General features: G+C 40.6%; 1 protein-coding gene across 4 annotated transcripts in view; it reads right to left on the bottom strand.

Moving 5' to 3' along the window:
• The window catches only part of LOC133651096 (cell adhesion molecule 1-like), a 1249207-nt gene that overhangs the window by 402351 nt on the left and 831856 nt on the right, over positions 1-15000 (bottom strand). The gene's annotated exons all lie outside the window — the stretch shown is intronic.

The following is a 15000-nucleotide window of genomic DNA, read 5'->3' as shown; positions in this document are numbered from 1 at the left end:
CCATCCATCCATTTTCTACCGCTTATCCCTTTTGGGGTCGCTTGAGCCTATGCATTACTGTAAATAGAAAAACGATACCACTTTTATTTTTACGATAAAATTCTGTGTGCAAAGACTACACACAACCACAAATAGCAGCTCTACCGATGATACGGTTCGTATACAGCAACAACAAAACTGTACATGTATTTTTTTGTAACCGTTATTTCATGTTGGCGAGAGCAGCTTCGCCGTCACAAGGCTACGCTAAAGCTAACGTACGTGTTTTCGCACGATCAAGCCGCTCCGCACGGTCCCTCCCCGATCCGACACCTGTCAACTTCCCGCCGCACCGGAGGAGGGCGGCGATAAGCAGCCGCCATCGCCATTGTCATCTCGCACTTCGGACCCGTGGCCATGCGCCTCACGCTCGACTTGACTGCGCACTCCATCACGCGACGCGCGATCCCCGCCCGCCATCAAAGCTATCAATCAGCCGCGGCTCGGGGCTAAGACGGGCGCCGGTTCTGACGGCCACGTTTGCTACGTCCTCGCTTCAATTCGTCTGGCGGCTCCGCGGAGTGGCAAGCCTCCATTGGAGTGGCGGGGCGGGCGATGATGACAGGCGCGCCTGCTGGGGGGAGCTTCCTGTCTGCAGACGCCACTGACAGGCGAAATGGCGCTTCTATCACCGCGAGCAGGTTTGCATCTTAACACCTCATCAGTGCCTTGGCGTCTGGAAAGGTGAGATCTGGAACCAAAAGAAGGATCGTCGGAGGCTTCTAGAAGAAGACAGAATAATTTGTCTCTTCAAGATTCGGAATTTAGTTTCTTTGATAATCCTGATAGGCCCATTTTCAAAATCCATCCATCTTCTGCATAAGCCGAGAAGCCCAGACTTTCCTCTCCCCAGCTACTCCGTCCAGCTCTTCCCGGGGGGATCCCGAGGCAATCCCAGGTCAGCTGGGAGACGTAGTCTCTCCACCGTGTCCTGGGTCTTCTGACCAGATGCCCGGACCACCTCATCTGGCTCTTCTTGATGTGAAAGACCAGTGGATTTCAAAATCTAAGCGCTTCAATAGGAGACCTCATCCATCCTTAATGCAGGATGATCTCCTGCTGGCCCCACTATGGACTGGACTCTCTCACTATTATGTTAGATCCACTATGGACTGGACTCTCTCACTATTATGTTAGATCCACTATGGACTGGACTCTCACACTATTATGTTAGATCCACTATGGACTGGACTCTCACTATTATGTTAGATCCACTATGGACTGGACTCTCACACTATTATGTTAGATCCACTATGGACTGGACTCTCACTATTATGTTAGATCCACTATGGACTGGACTCTCACACTATTATGTTAGATCCACTATGGACTGGACTCGCACACTATTATGGTAGATCCACTATGGACTGGACTCTCACAATATTATGCTAGATCCACTACGGACTAGACTCTCACTATTACGTTAGATCCAATATGGACTGGACTCTCACACTATTATGTTAGATCCACTATGGACTGGACTCGCACACTATTATGGTAGATCCACTATGGACTGGACTCTCACTATTATGTTAGATCCACTATGGACTGGACTCTCACTATTATGTTAGATCCACTATGGACTAGACTCTCACTATTATGTTAGATCCACTATGGACTGGACTCTCACACTATTATGTTAGATCCACTATGGACTGGACTCTCACACCATTATGTTAGATCCACTATGGACTGGACTCTCACACTATTATGTTAGATCCACTATGGACTGGACTCTCACAATATTATGGTAGATCCACTATGGACTAGACTCTCACTATTATGTTAGATCCACTATGGACTGGACTCTCACACTATTATGTTAGATCCACTATGGACTGTACTCTCACTATTATGTTAGATCCACTATGGACTGGACTCTCACTATTATGTTAGATCCTCTATGGACTAGACTCTCACTATTATGTTAGATCCACTATGGACTAGACTCACACTATTATGTTAGATCCACTCTGGACTGGACTCTCACTATTATGCTAGATCCACTATGGACTGGACTCTCACAATATTATGTTAGATCCACTATGGACTGGACTCTCACTATTATGTTAGATCCTCTATGGACTAGACTCTCACTATTATGTTAGATCCACTATGGACTAGACTCACACTATTATGTTAGATCCACTCTGGACTGGACTCTCACTATTATGCTGGATCCACTATGGACTGGACTCTCACAATATTATGGTAGATCCACTATGGACTGGACTCTCACATTATTATGTTAGATCCACTATGGACTGGCCTCCCACTATTATGTTAGATCCACTATGGACTGGACTCTCACAATATTATGTTAGATCCACTATGGACTGGCCTCCCACTATTATGTTAGATCCACTATGGACTGGACTCTCACTATTATGTTAGATCCACTATGGACTGGACTCTCACTCTTATGTTAGATCCACTATGGACTGGACTCTCACTCTTATGTTAGATCCACTATGGACTGGACTCTCACACTATTATGTTAGATCCACTATGGACTGGACTCTCACTATTATGTTAGATCCACTATGGACTGGACTCTCACAATATTATGTTAGATCCACTATGGACTGGACTCTCACTATTATGTTAGATCCTCTATGGACTAGACTCTCACTATTATGTTAGATCCACTATGGACTAGACTCACACTATTATGTTAGATCCACTCTGGACTGGACTCTCACTATTATGCTGGATCCACTATGGACTGGACTCTCACAATATTATGGTAGATCCACTATGGACTGGACTCTCACATTATTATGTTAGATCCACTATGGACTGGCCTCCCACTATTATGTTAGATCCACTATGGACTGGACTCTCACAATATTATGTTAGATCCACTATGGACTGGCCTCCCACTATTATGTTAGATCCACTATGGACTGGACTCTCACTATTATGTTAGATCCACTATGGACTGGACTCTCACTCTTATGTTAGATCCACTATGGACTGGACTCTCACTCTTATGTTAGATCCACTATGGACTGGACTCTCACACTATTATGTTAGATCCACTATGGACTGGACTCTCACTATTATGTTAGATCCACTATGGACTGGACTCTCACTCTTATGTTAGATCCACTATGGACTGGACTCTCACTCTTATGTTAGATCCACTATGGACTGGACTCTCACACTATTATGTTAGATCCACTATGGACTGGACTCTCACAATATTATGCTCGATCCACTCGTGAGCAAATTGTCCAACAGTTTAAAAACAACATTTCTCAACCAGCTATTGCAAGGAATTTAGGGATTTCACCATCTACGCTCCGTAATATCATCAAAAAGTTCAGAAAATCTGGAGAAATCACTGCACGTAACATTGAATGCTCGTGACCTTGGATCCCTCAGGCGGTACTGCATCAACAAGCGACATCAGTGTGTAAAGGATATCACCACATGGGCTCAGGAACACTTCAGAAAACCACTGTCAGTAACTACAGTTGGTCGCTACATCTGTAAGTGCAAGTTAAAACTGTACTGTGCGAAGCGAAAGCCATTTATCAACAACACCCAGAAACGCCGCCGGCTTCGCTCGGCTTGAGCTCATCTAAGATGGACTGATACAAAGTGGAAAAGTGTTCTGTGGTCTGACGAGTCCACATTTCAAATTGTTTTTGAAAACTGTGGACGTCGTGTCCTCCGGACCAAAGAGGAAAAGAACCATCCGGATTGTTATAGGTGCAAAGTTCTAAAGCCAGCATCTGTGATGGCATGGGGGTGTATTAGTGCCCAAGACCTGGGTAACTTACACATCTGTGAAGGCACCATTAATGCTGAAAGGTACATACAGGTTTTGGAGCAACATATGTTGCCATCCAAGCAACGTTGTCATGGACGCCCCTGCTTATTTCAGCAAGACAATGCCAAACCACGTGTTACAACAGCGTGGCTTCATAGTAAAAGAGTGTGGGTACTAGACTGGCCTGCCTTTAGTCCAGACCTGTCTCCCATTGAAAATGTCTGGCACATTATGAAGCCTAAAATACCACAACGGAGACCCCCAGACTGTTGAACAACTTAAGCTGTACATCAAGCAAGAATGGGAAAGAATTCCACCTGAAAAGCTTCAAAAATTGGTCTCCTCAGTTCCCAAACGTTTACGTAGTGTTGTTAAAAGGAAAGGCCATGTAACACAGTGGTAAAAATGCCTCTGTGACAACTTTTTTTGCAATGTGTTGCTGCCATTGAATTCTAAGTTAATGATTATTTGCACAAAAAAAAAAAAAAAAAAGTTTCTCAGTTCCTACATTAAATATCTTGTCTTTGCAGTTTATTCAATTAAATATAAGTTGAAAAGGATTTGCAAATCATTGTATTCTGTTTTTATTTACCATTTACACAACGTGCCAACTTCACTGGCGTTGGGTTTTGCATATGACACCATCCAAACAACCTTCCCTAGTCATGATGAAAAAAAATAAAAAAATGCATCTAACATAAAGGTCAACACACATGGTCACACATAACACAACCTGCTCACTGAACTTTGTGAATATTATGAAAAACTTCCAAAGACCATAAAAACAACATCACATGCACATTAGTGTGCATGATGGGAAAAATTCAACACACTCTCGCCACATTTGGGCCATTTTGACCTGCAGCGTAAACTTAATATTTAATAATAATAATATTTTGGTTGATCTTTCCAAAGTTCCAACCGATTCTTAATGCATCCGAACGTGTCAATTATACTTTAGTGGTCAATTCTCAGCTTATGGCTCCGACTTATGGACTTAAAGTGCCCCCTGGCAGCCAAACAAATCCCCCCCAAAACACACATCAGTTTTATTTAACAGCCCCATAAAAGAAAATAAAAAAAAAAGGACATCTGTGAAAGCGCAACATCTGTGGAGATAGATTTATCAAAGGGAGGAGAAATAATAACGAGTATGAATAAGTCATAAGCCATTCTTCTACGGCGCAGAGTGCAGCGCTTTAACAACCTTTGAAATAATGAGGCCTGTAGGTTAATTCATTAGTTATTTTCAAGCGAAGCCGCTAAGTGAACGGCACCGCCAATAAATCAGTAATACGTGGCGGAGAGCGAGCGAGAAGCTAATTTAGTTGGTTAAATAACGACGGAGGACTCCCGGGTCTCGAGACCAGGTCCTCCAAGACTCCCCGCATCGGCTCGGGCCGAGAAACTGTTCTTCTCTCTTACGCCGTCTTGGAGTTTTACAATTTGACCCGACCCCTTTTTCGACCTGCGTAGCCTCGGATTTGTTCGGGAAGTTTTTGGGTATTTGTGTAGCCTCAAGTGAAATACTACCATGTTGAAACTGTATTAGCATGTTTATAACAGAATGAACTAGTTATCGTTTAAAGGCCTACTGAAAGCCACTACTAGCGACCACGCAGTCTGATAGTTTATATATCAATGATGGAATCTTAACATTGCAACACATGCCAATACGGCCGGGTTAACTTATAAAGTGACATTTTAAAATTCCCGCCACACTTCCGGTTGAAAATCTCCTTTGGATATGATTTATGCGCGTGACGTCACAAAATGCACGGAAGTGTTTGGGCCCTATCGGACACAATACACAAAGCTCTGTTTTCTTCGACAAAATTCCACAGTATTCTGGACATCTGTGTTGGTGAATCTTTTGCAATTTGTTTAATGAACAACGGAGGCTGCAAAGAAGAACGTTGTAGGTGGGATCGATCGGTGTCTTAGCGGCTAAGTACAATACTTACAGCAACACAACAAGGACTACTTACCCTGATAGAAGACGCCTAGCTGATGCTTGCCGCCAAACCCACGGATGAAGTCCTTCGTCGCGCCGTCGATCGCTGGAACGCAGGTGAGCACGGCTGTTGATGGGAAGATGAGGGCTGGCTGGCGTAGGTGGAGCGCTAATGTTTTATCATAGTTCTGTGAGTTCCGGCTGCTAAGTTGCTAAATTAGCCTTAGCGTCGTTAGCAACAGCATTGTTAAAGGCCTACTGAAATGAATTTTTTTTATTTAAACGGGGATAGCAGATCTATTCTATGTGTCATACTTGATCATTTCGCGATATTGCCATATTTTTGCTGAAAGGATTTAGTATAGAACAACAACGATAAAGATTGCAACTTTTGGTATCTGATAAAAAAAAAGGCTTGCCCCTACCGGAAGTAGCGTGACGTAGTCAGTTGAACATATACGCAAAGTTCCCTATTGTTTACAATGATGGCCGCATGAAGTGAGAGAGATTCGGACCGAGAAAGCGACAATTTCCCCATTAATTTGAGCGAGGATGAAAGATTTGTGGATGAGTAAAGTGCAAGTGAAGGACTAGTGGGGAGTTGAAGCTATTCAGATAGGGAAGATGCTGTGAGAGCCGGGGGTGACCTGATATTCAGCTGGGAATGACTACAACAGTAAATAAACACAAGACATATATATACTCTATTAGCCACAACACAACCAGGCTTATATTTAATATGCCACGAATTAATCCTGCATAAAAACACCTGCGTGTTTGTTATGCTAGCTCCTAGCTCCTCTGCTAGCTCCTAGCTCCATAGAACACGCCAATACAATTCAAACACCTGATCAACACACACAATCACTCAGCCCAAAAGACCGTTCACCTAACCCAAGGTTCATAAAGCTTATATATTTTTAAAAAGTTACGTACATACGCAAAAAAAAGTTGCGCACATACGGTCAAGCGATCAAATGTTTAGAAGCCAAAGCTGCATACTCACAGTAGCACGTCTGCGTCTTTGTCATCCAAATCAAAGTAATCCTGGTAAGAGTCTGTGTTGTCCCAGTTCTCTACAGGCGTCTGTGTATCGAAGTCAAAAGTCCTCCTGGTTAGAGTCTCTGTTATCCGAGTTCTTCCATCTTGACTGCATCTTTCGGGAATGTAAACAAAGAAGCGCCGGCTGTGTACTGTTGTGGCTGACTACGTTCGAAAAATACGTCCATTTCGCACCGACAACTTTCTTCTTTGCTTGCTCGGCTTCCTTCTCCATAATGCAATGAACATGATTGCAACAGATTCACGAACACAGATGTCCAGAATACTGTGGAATTATGAAATGAAAACAGAGCTTTTTCGTATTGGCTTCAATGTGGAAGGCATACCCGTGTTCGCCGGGCTACGTCACGCGCATACGTCATCCTCAGAGGCGTTTCGAACCGGAAGTTTAGCGGCAAATTTAAAATGTCACTTTATAAGTTAACCCGGCCGTATTGGCATGTGTTATAATGTTAAGATTTCATCATTGATATATAAACTATCAGACTGCGTGGTCGGTAGTAGTGGCTTTCAGTAGGCCTTTAAGCCTTACCAGGCTGAGAATTTTTAACCGTGTAGTTACATGTACATGGTTTAATAGTATTTTTGCTCTTCTGTCTATCCTTCCAGTCAGGGGTTTATTTATTTTGTTTCTATCTTCATTTGAGAACGATGCTAGCACGTTAGCTCAGTAGCTAAGTGTGTCACCGATGTATTGTCTTGGAGATAAAAGTCACTTTAAATGTCCATTTCGCGTGCTCAACTCTCATTTTCAAGAGGATATAGTATCCGAGGTGGTTTAAAATACAAATCTGTGATCCACAATAGAAAAAGGAGAGAGTGTGGAATCCAATGAGCCAGCTTGTACCTAAGTTACGGTCAGAGCGCAAAAAGATACGTCCATCACTGCCTCTCAAGTCCTTCACTGTAACGTTCCTCATCTACGAATCTTTCATCCTCGCTCAAATTAATGGGGTAATCGTCACTTTCTCGGTCCGAATCTCTCTCGCTCCATTGTAAACAACGGGGAATTGTGAGGAATACTAGCTCCTGTGACGTCACGCTACTTCCGGTACAGGCAAGGCTTTTTTTTTATCAGCGAGCAAAAGTTGCGAACTTTATCGTCGATTTTCTCTACTAAATCCTTTCAGCAAAAATATGGCAATATCGCGAAATGATCAAGTATGACACATAGAATGGATCTGCTATTCCCGTTTTAAATTTAAAAAAATAATTTCAGTAGGCCTTTAATTTACTGCTATTGTCTGATTGGAGGATCTGTCATTGGACGCTCTGAAAACTGACTCAAGAGCGCCTCTGCTGGTTGAAGAAAAGTCTTGCCCTTCATTTTGTTGTAATAATAATAATAACAATAATACTAGATTTTATTTGTAAAAAGCACTTTACATTGAGTAAACAACCTCAAAGTGCTACAGTGTATTAAAAAGAATTTGAATAAAAATAACAACTAGAACAGCCTAATAGCTAGAACTAGTATGCATATATCTAAAAAAAGACTTTTTTTTAAAAAAAGAAGGGTTTTTAAGCCTTTTTTAAAAGCATCCACAGTCTGTGGTGCCCTCAGGTGGTCAGGGAGAGCGTTCCACAGACTGGGAGCGGCGGAGCTTTGTTCGTAGCTTTGTCCTCGGAGGTTGGAGGAGGTTAGCCTGTCTGGAGCGGAGGATTTGGGGGTGAGTAGTTCTTTAAGGTAGAGGGGGGCACTGGTGGGTTAGTAGGGAGACTTTGTATTCAATTTTGAGTGGAACAGGAAGCCAGTGAAGGGATTTGAGAGTTGGTGTGATACGGTCATATTTCCGCACTCTCATCAGGATCCTAGCAGCAGTTGTAGTCGCGTCCGGACACTAATAACAGTCCAACTCTGTGTTAATTAATTCTCAAAGTACCGTATTTTTCAGACTATAAAATCCTTTCGACAGTGCGCCTTATAACCCGGTGCGCCTAATGTACGGGATAATTCCCGTTGTGCTTACCGACCCTGAAGCAATTTTATTTGGTAATGATAAGTGTGGCCAGTAGATGGCAGTCACACATAAGAGATACGTGTAGACCGCAATATGACGCTAGTAAACAACACGCACTTTAAACGTTCCATTGAGAATACAGAATCTTTCAAAAATGTTTAAGTACGACTTTGAAGCCGCACCGCTTGAACCTACACTATATTGACAAAAGTATTTGGCCACCCATCCAAATGATGAGAATCAGGTGTCCTAATCACTAGGACCGGTGTATAAAATCAAGCACTTAGGCATGGAGACTGTTTGTACAAACATTTGTGAAAGAATGGGCCGCTCTCAGTGATTTCCAGCGTGGAACTGTCATATCAATCAATCAATGTTTATTTATATAGCCCTAAATCACGAGTGTCTCAAAGGGCTGCACAAGCCACAACGACATCCTCAGTTCAGATCTCATAGGATGCCACCTGTGCAACAAATCCAGTCGTGAAATTTCCTCACACCGAAATATCCCAAAGTCAACTTTATTATAAGAAAAGTGAAGAGTTTGGGAACAACAGCAACTCAGCCACCAAGTGGTAGGCCACGTAAACTGACAGCGAGGGGTCAGCCGATGCTGAAGCGCACAGTGCAAATATTTTCTGCACGGTCAGTTGCTACAGAGCTCCAAACTTCACGCGACCTTCCAATTAGCCCACGTACAGTACGCAGAGAGCTTCATGGAATGGGTTTCCATGGCCGAGCAGCCGCATCTAAGCCATACATCACCAGGTCCAATGCAAAGCGTGGGATGCGGTGGTGCAAAGCACGTCGCCACTGGACTCTAGAGCAGTGGAGACGGAAATTATCTGTATCGGTTTCAAAATTATCGGTATCGATTTCAAAAAGTAAAATGTATGACTTTTTGAAACGTTGCTGTGTACACGGATGTGGGGAGAAGTACAGAGCGCCAATAAACCTTAAAGGCACTGCCTTTGCGTGCCGGCCCAGTCACATAATATCTACGGCTTTCACACACACAAGTAGATGCAAGTCATACTTGATCAACAGCCATACAGGTCACACTGAGGGTGGCCGTATAAACAACTTTAACACTGTTACAAATATGCGCCACACTGTGAAGCCACACCAAACAAGAATGACAAACACATTTCGGGAGAACGTCCGCACCGTAACACAACATAAACACAACAGAACAAATACCCAGAATCCCTTGCAGCACTAACTCTTCCGGGACGCTACAATATACACTTCGCGCTACCCCCTACCCCTAAAACCCCACCCCGCCCACCTCAACCTCCTCATGCTCTCTCAGGAGAGCATGTTCCAAATTCCAAGCTGCTGTTTTGAGGCATGTTAAAAAAAAATAATGCACTTTGTGACTAGTAGTAAGCATATTTGTAAATGAACTAAAGTAGTGGTATTATTGTCATTAGCATTAAAATTAGCATTACCGTCATTAAGAGTTGTTTAAATTGTTTTTCAATGAATCAAACCAAAAATATTATTACATAAGTTATCATTGGTAGTAGTAGTAAGACATTTAAAATCAACTAAACCATCGTTATATTTATTACAAGTTTTATTATTAGTAGTAGTAGCATTAGTAAAAATTAACTTAACATTGTTATTATTATTATAAGTTGTATTTAGAGATGTCCGATAATATCGGACTGCCGATGTTATCGGCCGATAAATGCTTTAAAAATGTAATATCGGAAATGATCAGTATCGGTTTCAAAAAGTAAAATTTATGACATTTAAAAATGCCGCTGTGTACACGGACGTAGGGAGAAGTACAGAGCGCCAATAAATCACATAATATTTACGGCTTTTCACACACACAAGTGAATGCAAGGCATACTTGGTCAACAGCCATACAGGTCACACTGAGGGTGGCCGTATAAACAACTTTAACACTGTTACAAACATGCGCCACACTGTGAAGCCACACCAAACAAGAATGACAAACACATTTCGGGAGAACATCCGCACCGTAACACAACATAAACACAACAGAACAAATACCCAGAATCCCTTGCAGCACTAACTCTTCTGGGACGCTACAATATACACCCCCCGCTACCCCCTACCCCTAAAACCCCACCCCGCCCACCTCAACCTCCTCATGCTCTCTCAGGGAGAGCATGTCCCAAATTCCAAGCTGCTGTTTTGAGGCATGTTAAAAAAAATCATGCACTTTGTGACTTCAATAATAAATATGGCATTTTTTTTTCCATAACTCGAGTTGATTTATTTTGGAAAACCTTGTTACATTGTTTAATGCATCCAGCGGGGCATCACAACAAAATTAGCATTAATAATGTGTTAATTCCACGACTGTATATATCGGTATCGGTAGATATCGGAATCGGTAATTAATAGTTGGACAATATCGGAATATCGGATATCGGCCAAAAAGCCATTATCGGACATCTCTAACATATATATATAATCCCGATATTCAGCGCCTCTCCCGACAACCTACCGGCAGAGATTTTCTCCCGACGAACTCCCGGTATTCAGGACGCCACGCCCCCTCCAGCTCAATGCGGACCTGAGACTGAGTGGGGACAGCCTGTTCTCATGTCCGCTTTCCCACAATATAAAACAGCTTGCCTGCCCAATGACGTCATAACATCTAGGGCTTTTAGAGAGTCGAGTGCACAACTGCGCACACAACAAGGAGACGAAGCAGAAGAACGAGGAAATTACAGACATGGCGGCCGAAATGATATACTCATCATGAACGGAGAAGTTAAACAGGACAATACTGCCATCTAATGGATAGCCGCTGGAACACTGAAATTCAAGTTTGTTTTTTTTTTCTATGTAAATAAAAAAAAAAAAAAATATATATATATATATATATATATATATATATAGCTAGCTAGAATTCACTGAAAGTCAAGTATTTCATACATATATATATATATATATATATATATATATATATATATATATATATATATATATATATATATATATATATATATATATGAAATATATATGAAATACTCGAGTTGGTGAATTCTAGCTGTAAATAACCACGCCCCCCGCCCCCACCTCCCGATATTGGAGGTCTCAAGGTTGGCAAGTATGATATATATATATATATATATATATATATATATATATATATATATATATATATATATATATATATATATATATATATATATATATATATAGTTACTTAACATGCATTTGGCCCCAGAGTCAAACAGTTTGGAGACATGGCGGCCGAAATGATATACTCATCATGAACGGAGAAGTTAAACAGGACAATACTGCCATCTAATGGATAGCCACTGGAACACTGAAATTGAAGTTGTTGTTTTTTTTTTTCTATGTAAATAAAATAAATAAATAAATATATATATATATATATATATATATATATATATATATATAGCTAGCTAGCTAGAATTCACTGAAAGTCAAGTATTTCATACATATATATATATATATATATATATATATATATATATATATATATATATATATATATATATATATATATATATATATATATATATATATATATATATATATATATGAAATATATATGAAATACTCGAGTTGGTGAATTCTAGCTGTAAATAACCACGCCCCCCGCCCCCACCTCCCGATATTGGAGGTCTCAAGGTTGGCAAGTATGATATATATATATATATATATATATATATATATATATATACATATATATATATATATATATATATATATATATATATATATATATATATATATATACATATATATATATATATATATATATATATATATATATATATATATATATATATATATATATATATATATATATATATATATATATATATATATATATAGTTACTTAACATGCATTTGGCCCCAGAGTCAAACAGTTTGGAGACCCCAGCTCTGTACGTTTTCCTCAAAATATTCCTCAAAATCAGAAAACATCACCGGTGTCATCTTGGCGCACGCTTAAATGGCAGCGCAGGCCGGGGCCGAGGCGCCGATCAGAAGCGTCATTAAAGGGAGTCAGGCAAAGTTTGACACAGTCCAAATGAGTCTGAGAAGAACCCACACTGGGGGTGCTGAAGGGTGGGGTGTGGGGGTTCTCATCAAATGGCTTTTTCAAAACTGCCGGAGAAATCTCAGCACGCAATCAAACGCAGAGAGAAAAGCGGCATCACTTCCCAGCCCGCCGTTGTGGGGTCTAATTAAAACCACGACCCCTAAGGTTTCCCTTCCTCCTTCTGCTGGTGGGGGGGGGGGGGGGCAACTTTGCCAGCGCAAAGACAAACAGACTTATTAAGGCAAACAGGCTGCCTGATAAATGACACCAGCGACAAGCAGCGGGGAAAAGGGAAAAAGGGAAACCAGACTGGAATTTTAATGCTGAAATAAAAATGTCTTCTTTTAAGACGGGGCTCCCTAATGGGAAACGGCCACAACTGCGCTGTGATGGGAGTCCAAACGCAGAAATGGAACAGAGATTTTCAAACATTTTTTAAGAAACTCGCATGAGTCCAGATCAAGTTTAGTTACTGGGGGTGTGGGAAAAAAATCGATTCGAATTCGAATCGCGATTCTCACGTTGTGCGATTCAGAATCGATTCTCATTTTTTTAAAAATCGATTTTTATTTATTTATTTATTTTTAATACATTTTTTTTTTTTTTTTTATTTTTTTTTTTTTTTTTTAATTAATCAATCCAACAAAACAATACCATAACAATGCAATCCAATTCCAAAACCAAACCGGACCCAGCAACACTCAGAACTGCAATAAACAGAGCAATTGAGAGGAGACACAAACACGACGCAGAACAAACCAAAAGTAGTGAAACAAAAATGAATATTATCAACAACAGTATCAATATTAGTTACAATTTCAACATAGCAGTGATTAAAAATCCCTCATTGACATTTATAAAAATTATTTAAAAAAAAAAAAGAACAATAGTGTCACAGTGGCTTACACTTGCATCGCATCTCATAAGCTTGACAACACACTGTGTCCAATATTTTCACAAAGATAAAACAAGTCATATTTTTGGTTCATTTAATAGTTAAAACAAATTTACATAATTGCATTTAGTTGATAAAACATTGTCCTTTACTATTATAAAAGCTTTTTACAAAAATCTACTACTTTGTTTGCATGTCCGCAGACTGGGGTAGATCCTGCTGAAATCCGATGTATTGAATGAATAGAGAATCCTTTTGAATCGGTAACAAATCGTTTTTGAATCGTGTTGAATTGAAAAAAAAAATTATTTTGAATCGAATCGTGACCCCAAGGATCGATATTGAATCGAATCGTGGGACACCCAAAGATTCACAGCCCTATTAGTTACATTCCCACTTTGACACTTTATTCAAGGCACTCTATTGACATAGCAGAAGGACTGTAAGTTATAGCTGAAAACCGTATCAAGATATCAGTGTTTTATATCGGTCGATAGTGATATCTATTGATGCATTTTTTTTAAAATAAGGACCAGGAGAATCAATTTTTTGTATTTAAAATGTAACATTCCTCGGATTATAATCCCCTCAGATGTCAAGGCAGGAAGGACATGTCAACACAAGCCAGGAAAACACTCAATCAATGTGAACAAAATGGCAAAATCGCATTGAACACTTCACAAAAAGTTCTTCAAGTGAAGGTCATAAAATAAGGACTACGTAAGAAATGCTTCATAAAGTGTAAGAAAATAGAGCAAAGTGTGAAAATGTAAAGTTAAAGTTAAAGTTAAAGTACCAATGATTGTCACACACACACTAGGTGTGGTGAAATTTGTCCTCTGCATTTGACCCATCCCCTTGATCACCCCCTGGGAGGTGAGGGGAACATAGAGAAACCCAGAAAGTACCGTTTTCTGCAGTGCCAGGAAGTTACGGCTGTGCTCTAAAGGGTGAGCTCGGGTATTACTGGACTTGGACAATGGTCCGTTTGAAAAATCCCCCAAAAACTGCCATACTCTCGAGGTGACTTTTTCGGGTTTTATCCACAATTTCTTTGCAGCACTCATTTTTACTTGCTCCTCTCACTTCATGCAGAGAATCAACGGCGAGACATCAAGATGGTGCAACCCAACTTGATAGTAGATATTGTTAACTGATTGGCTGTTGGCGTGTCACTAGCGTGTCCTGCGTTGCTCGGTTTACCAGAGAGCGAGTCTTTGTTGATGCAACCAACCTGCAACTTCCGCT

This window comes from Entelurus aequoreus, linkage group LG05 (assembly GCF_033978785.1).
Source record: "Entelurus aequoreus isolate RoL-2023_Sb linkage group LG05, RoL_Eaeq_v1.1, whole genome shotgun sequence".
NCBI lineage: Eukaryota > Metazoa > Chordata > Actinopteri > Syngnathiformes > Syngnathidae > Entelurus > Entelurus aequoreus.
This window is presented reverse-complemented; position numbering and strand designations above follow the sequence as displayed.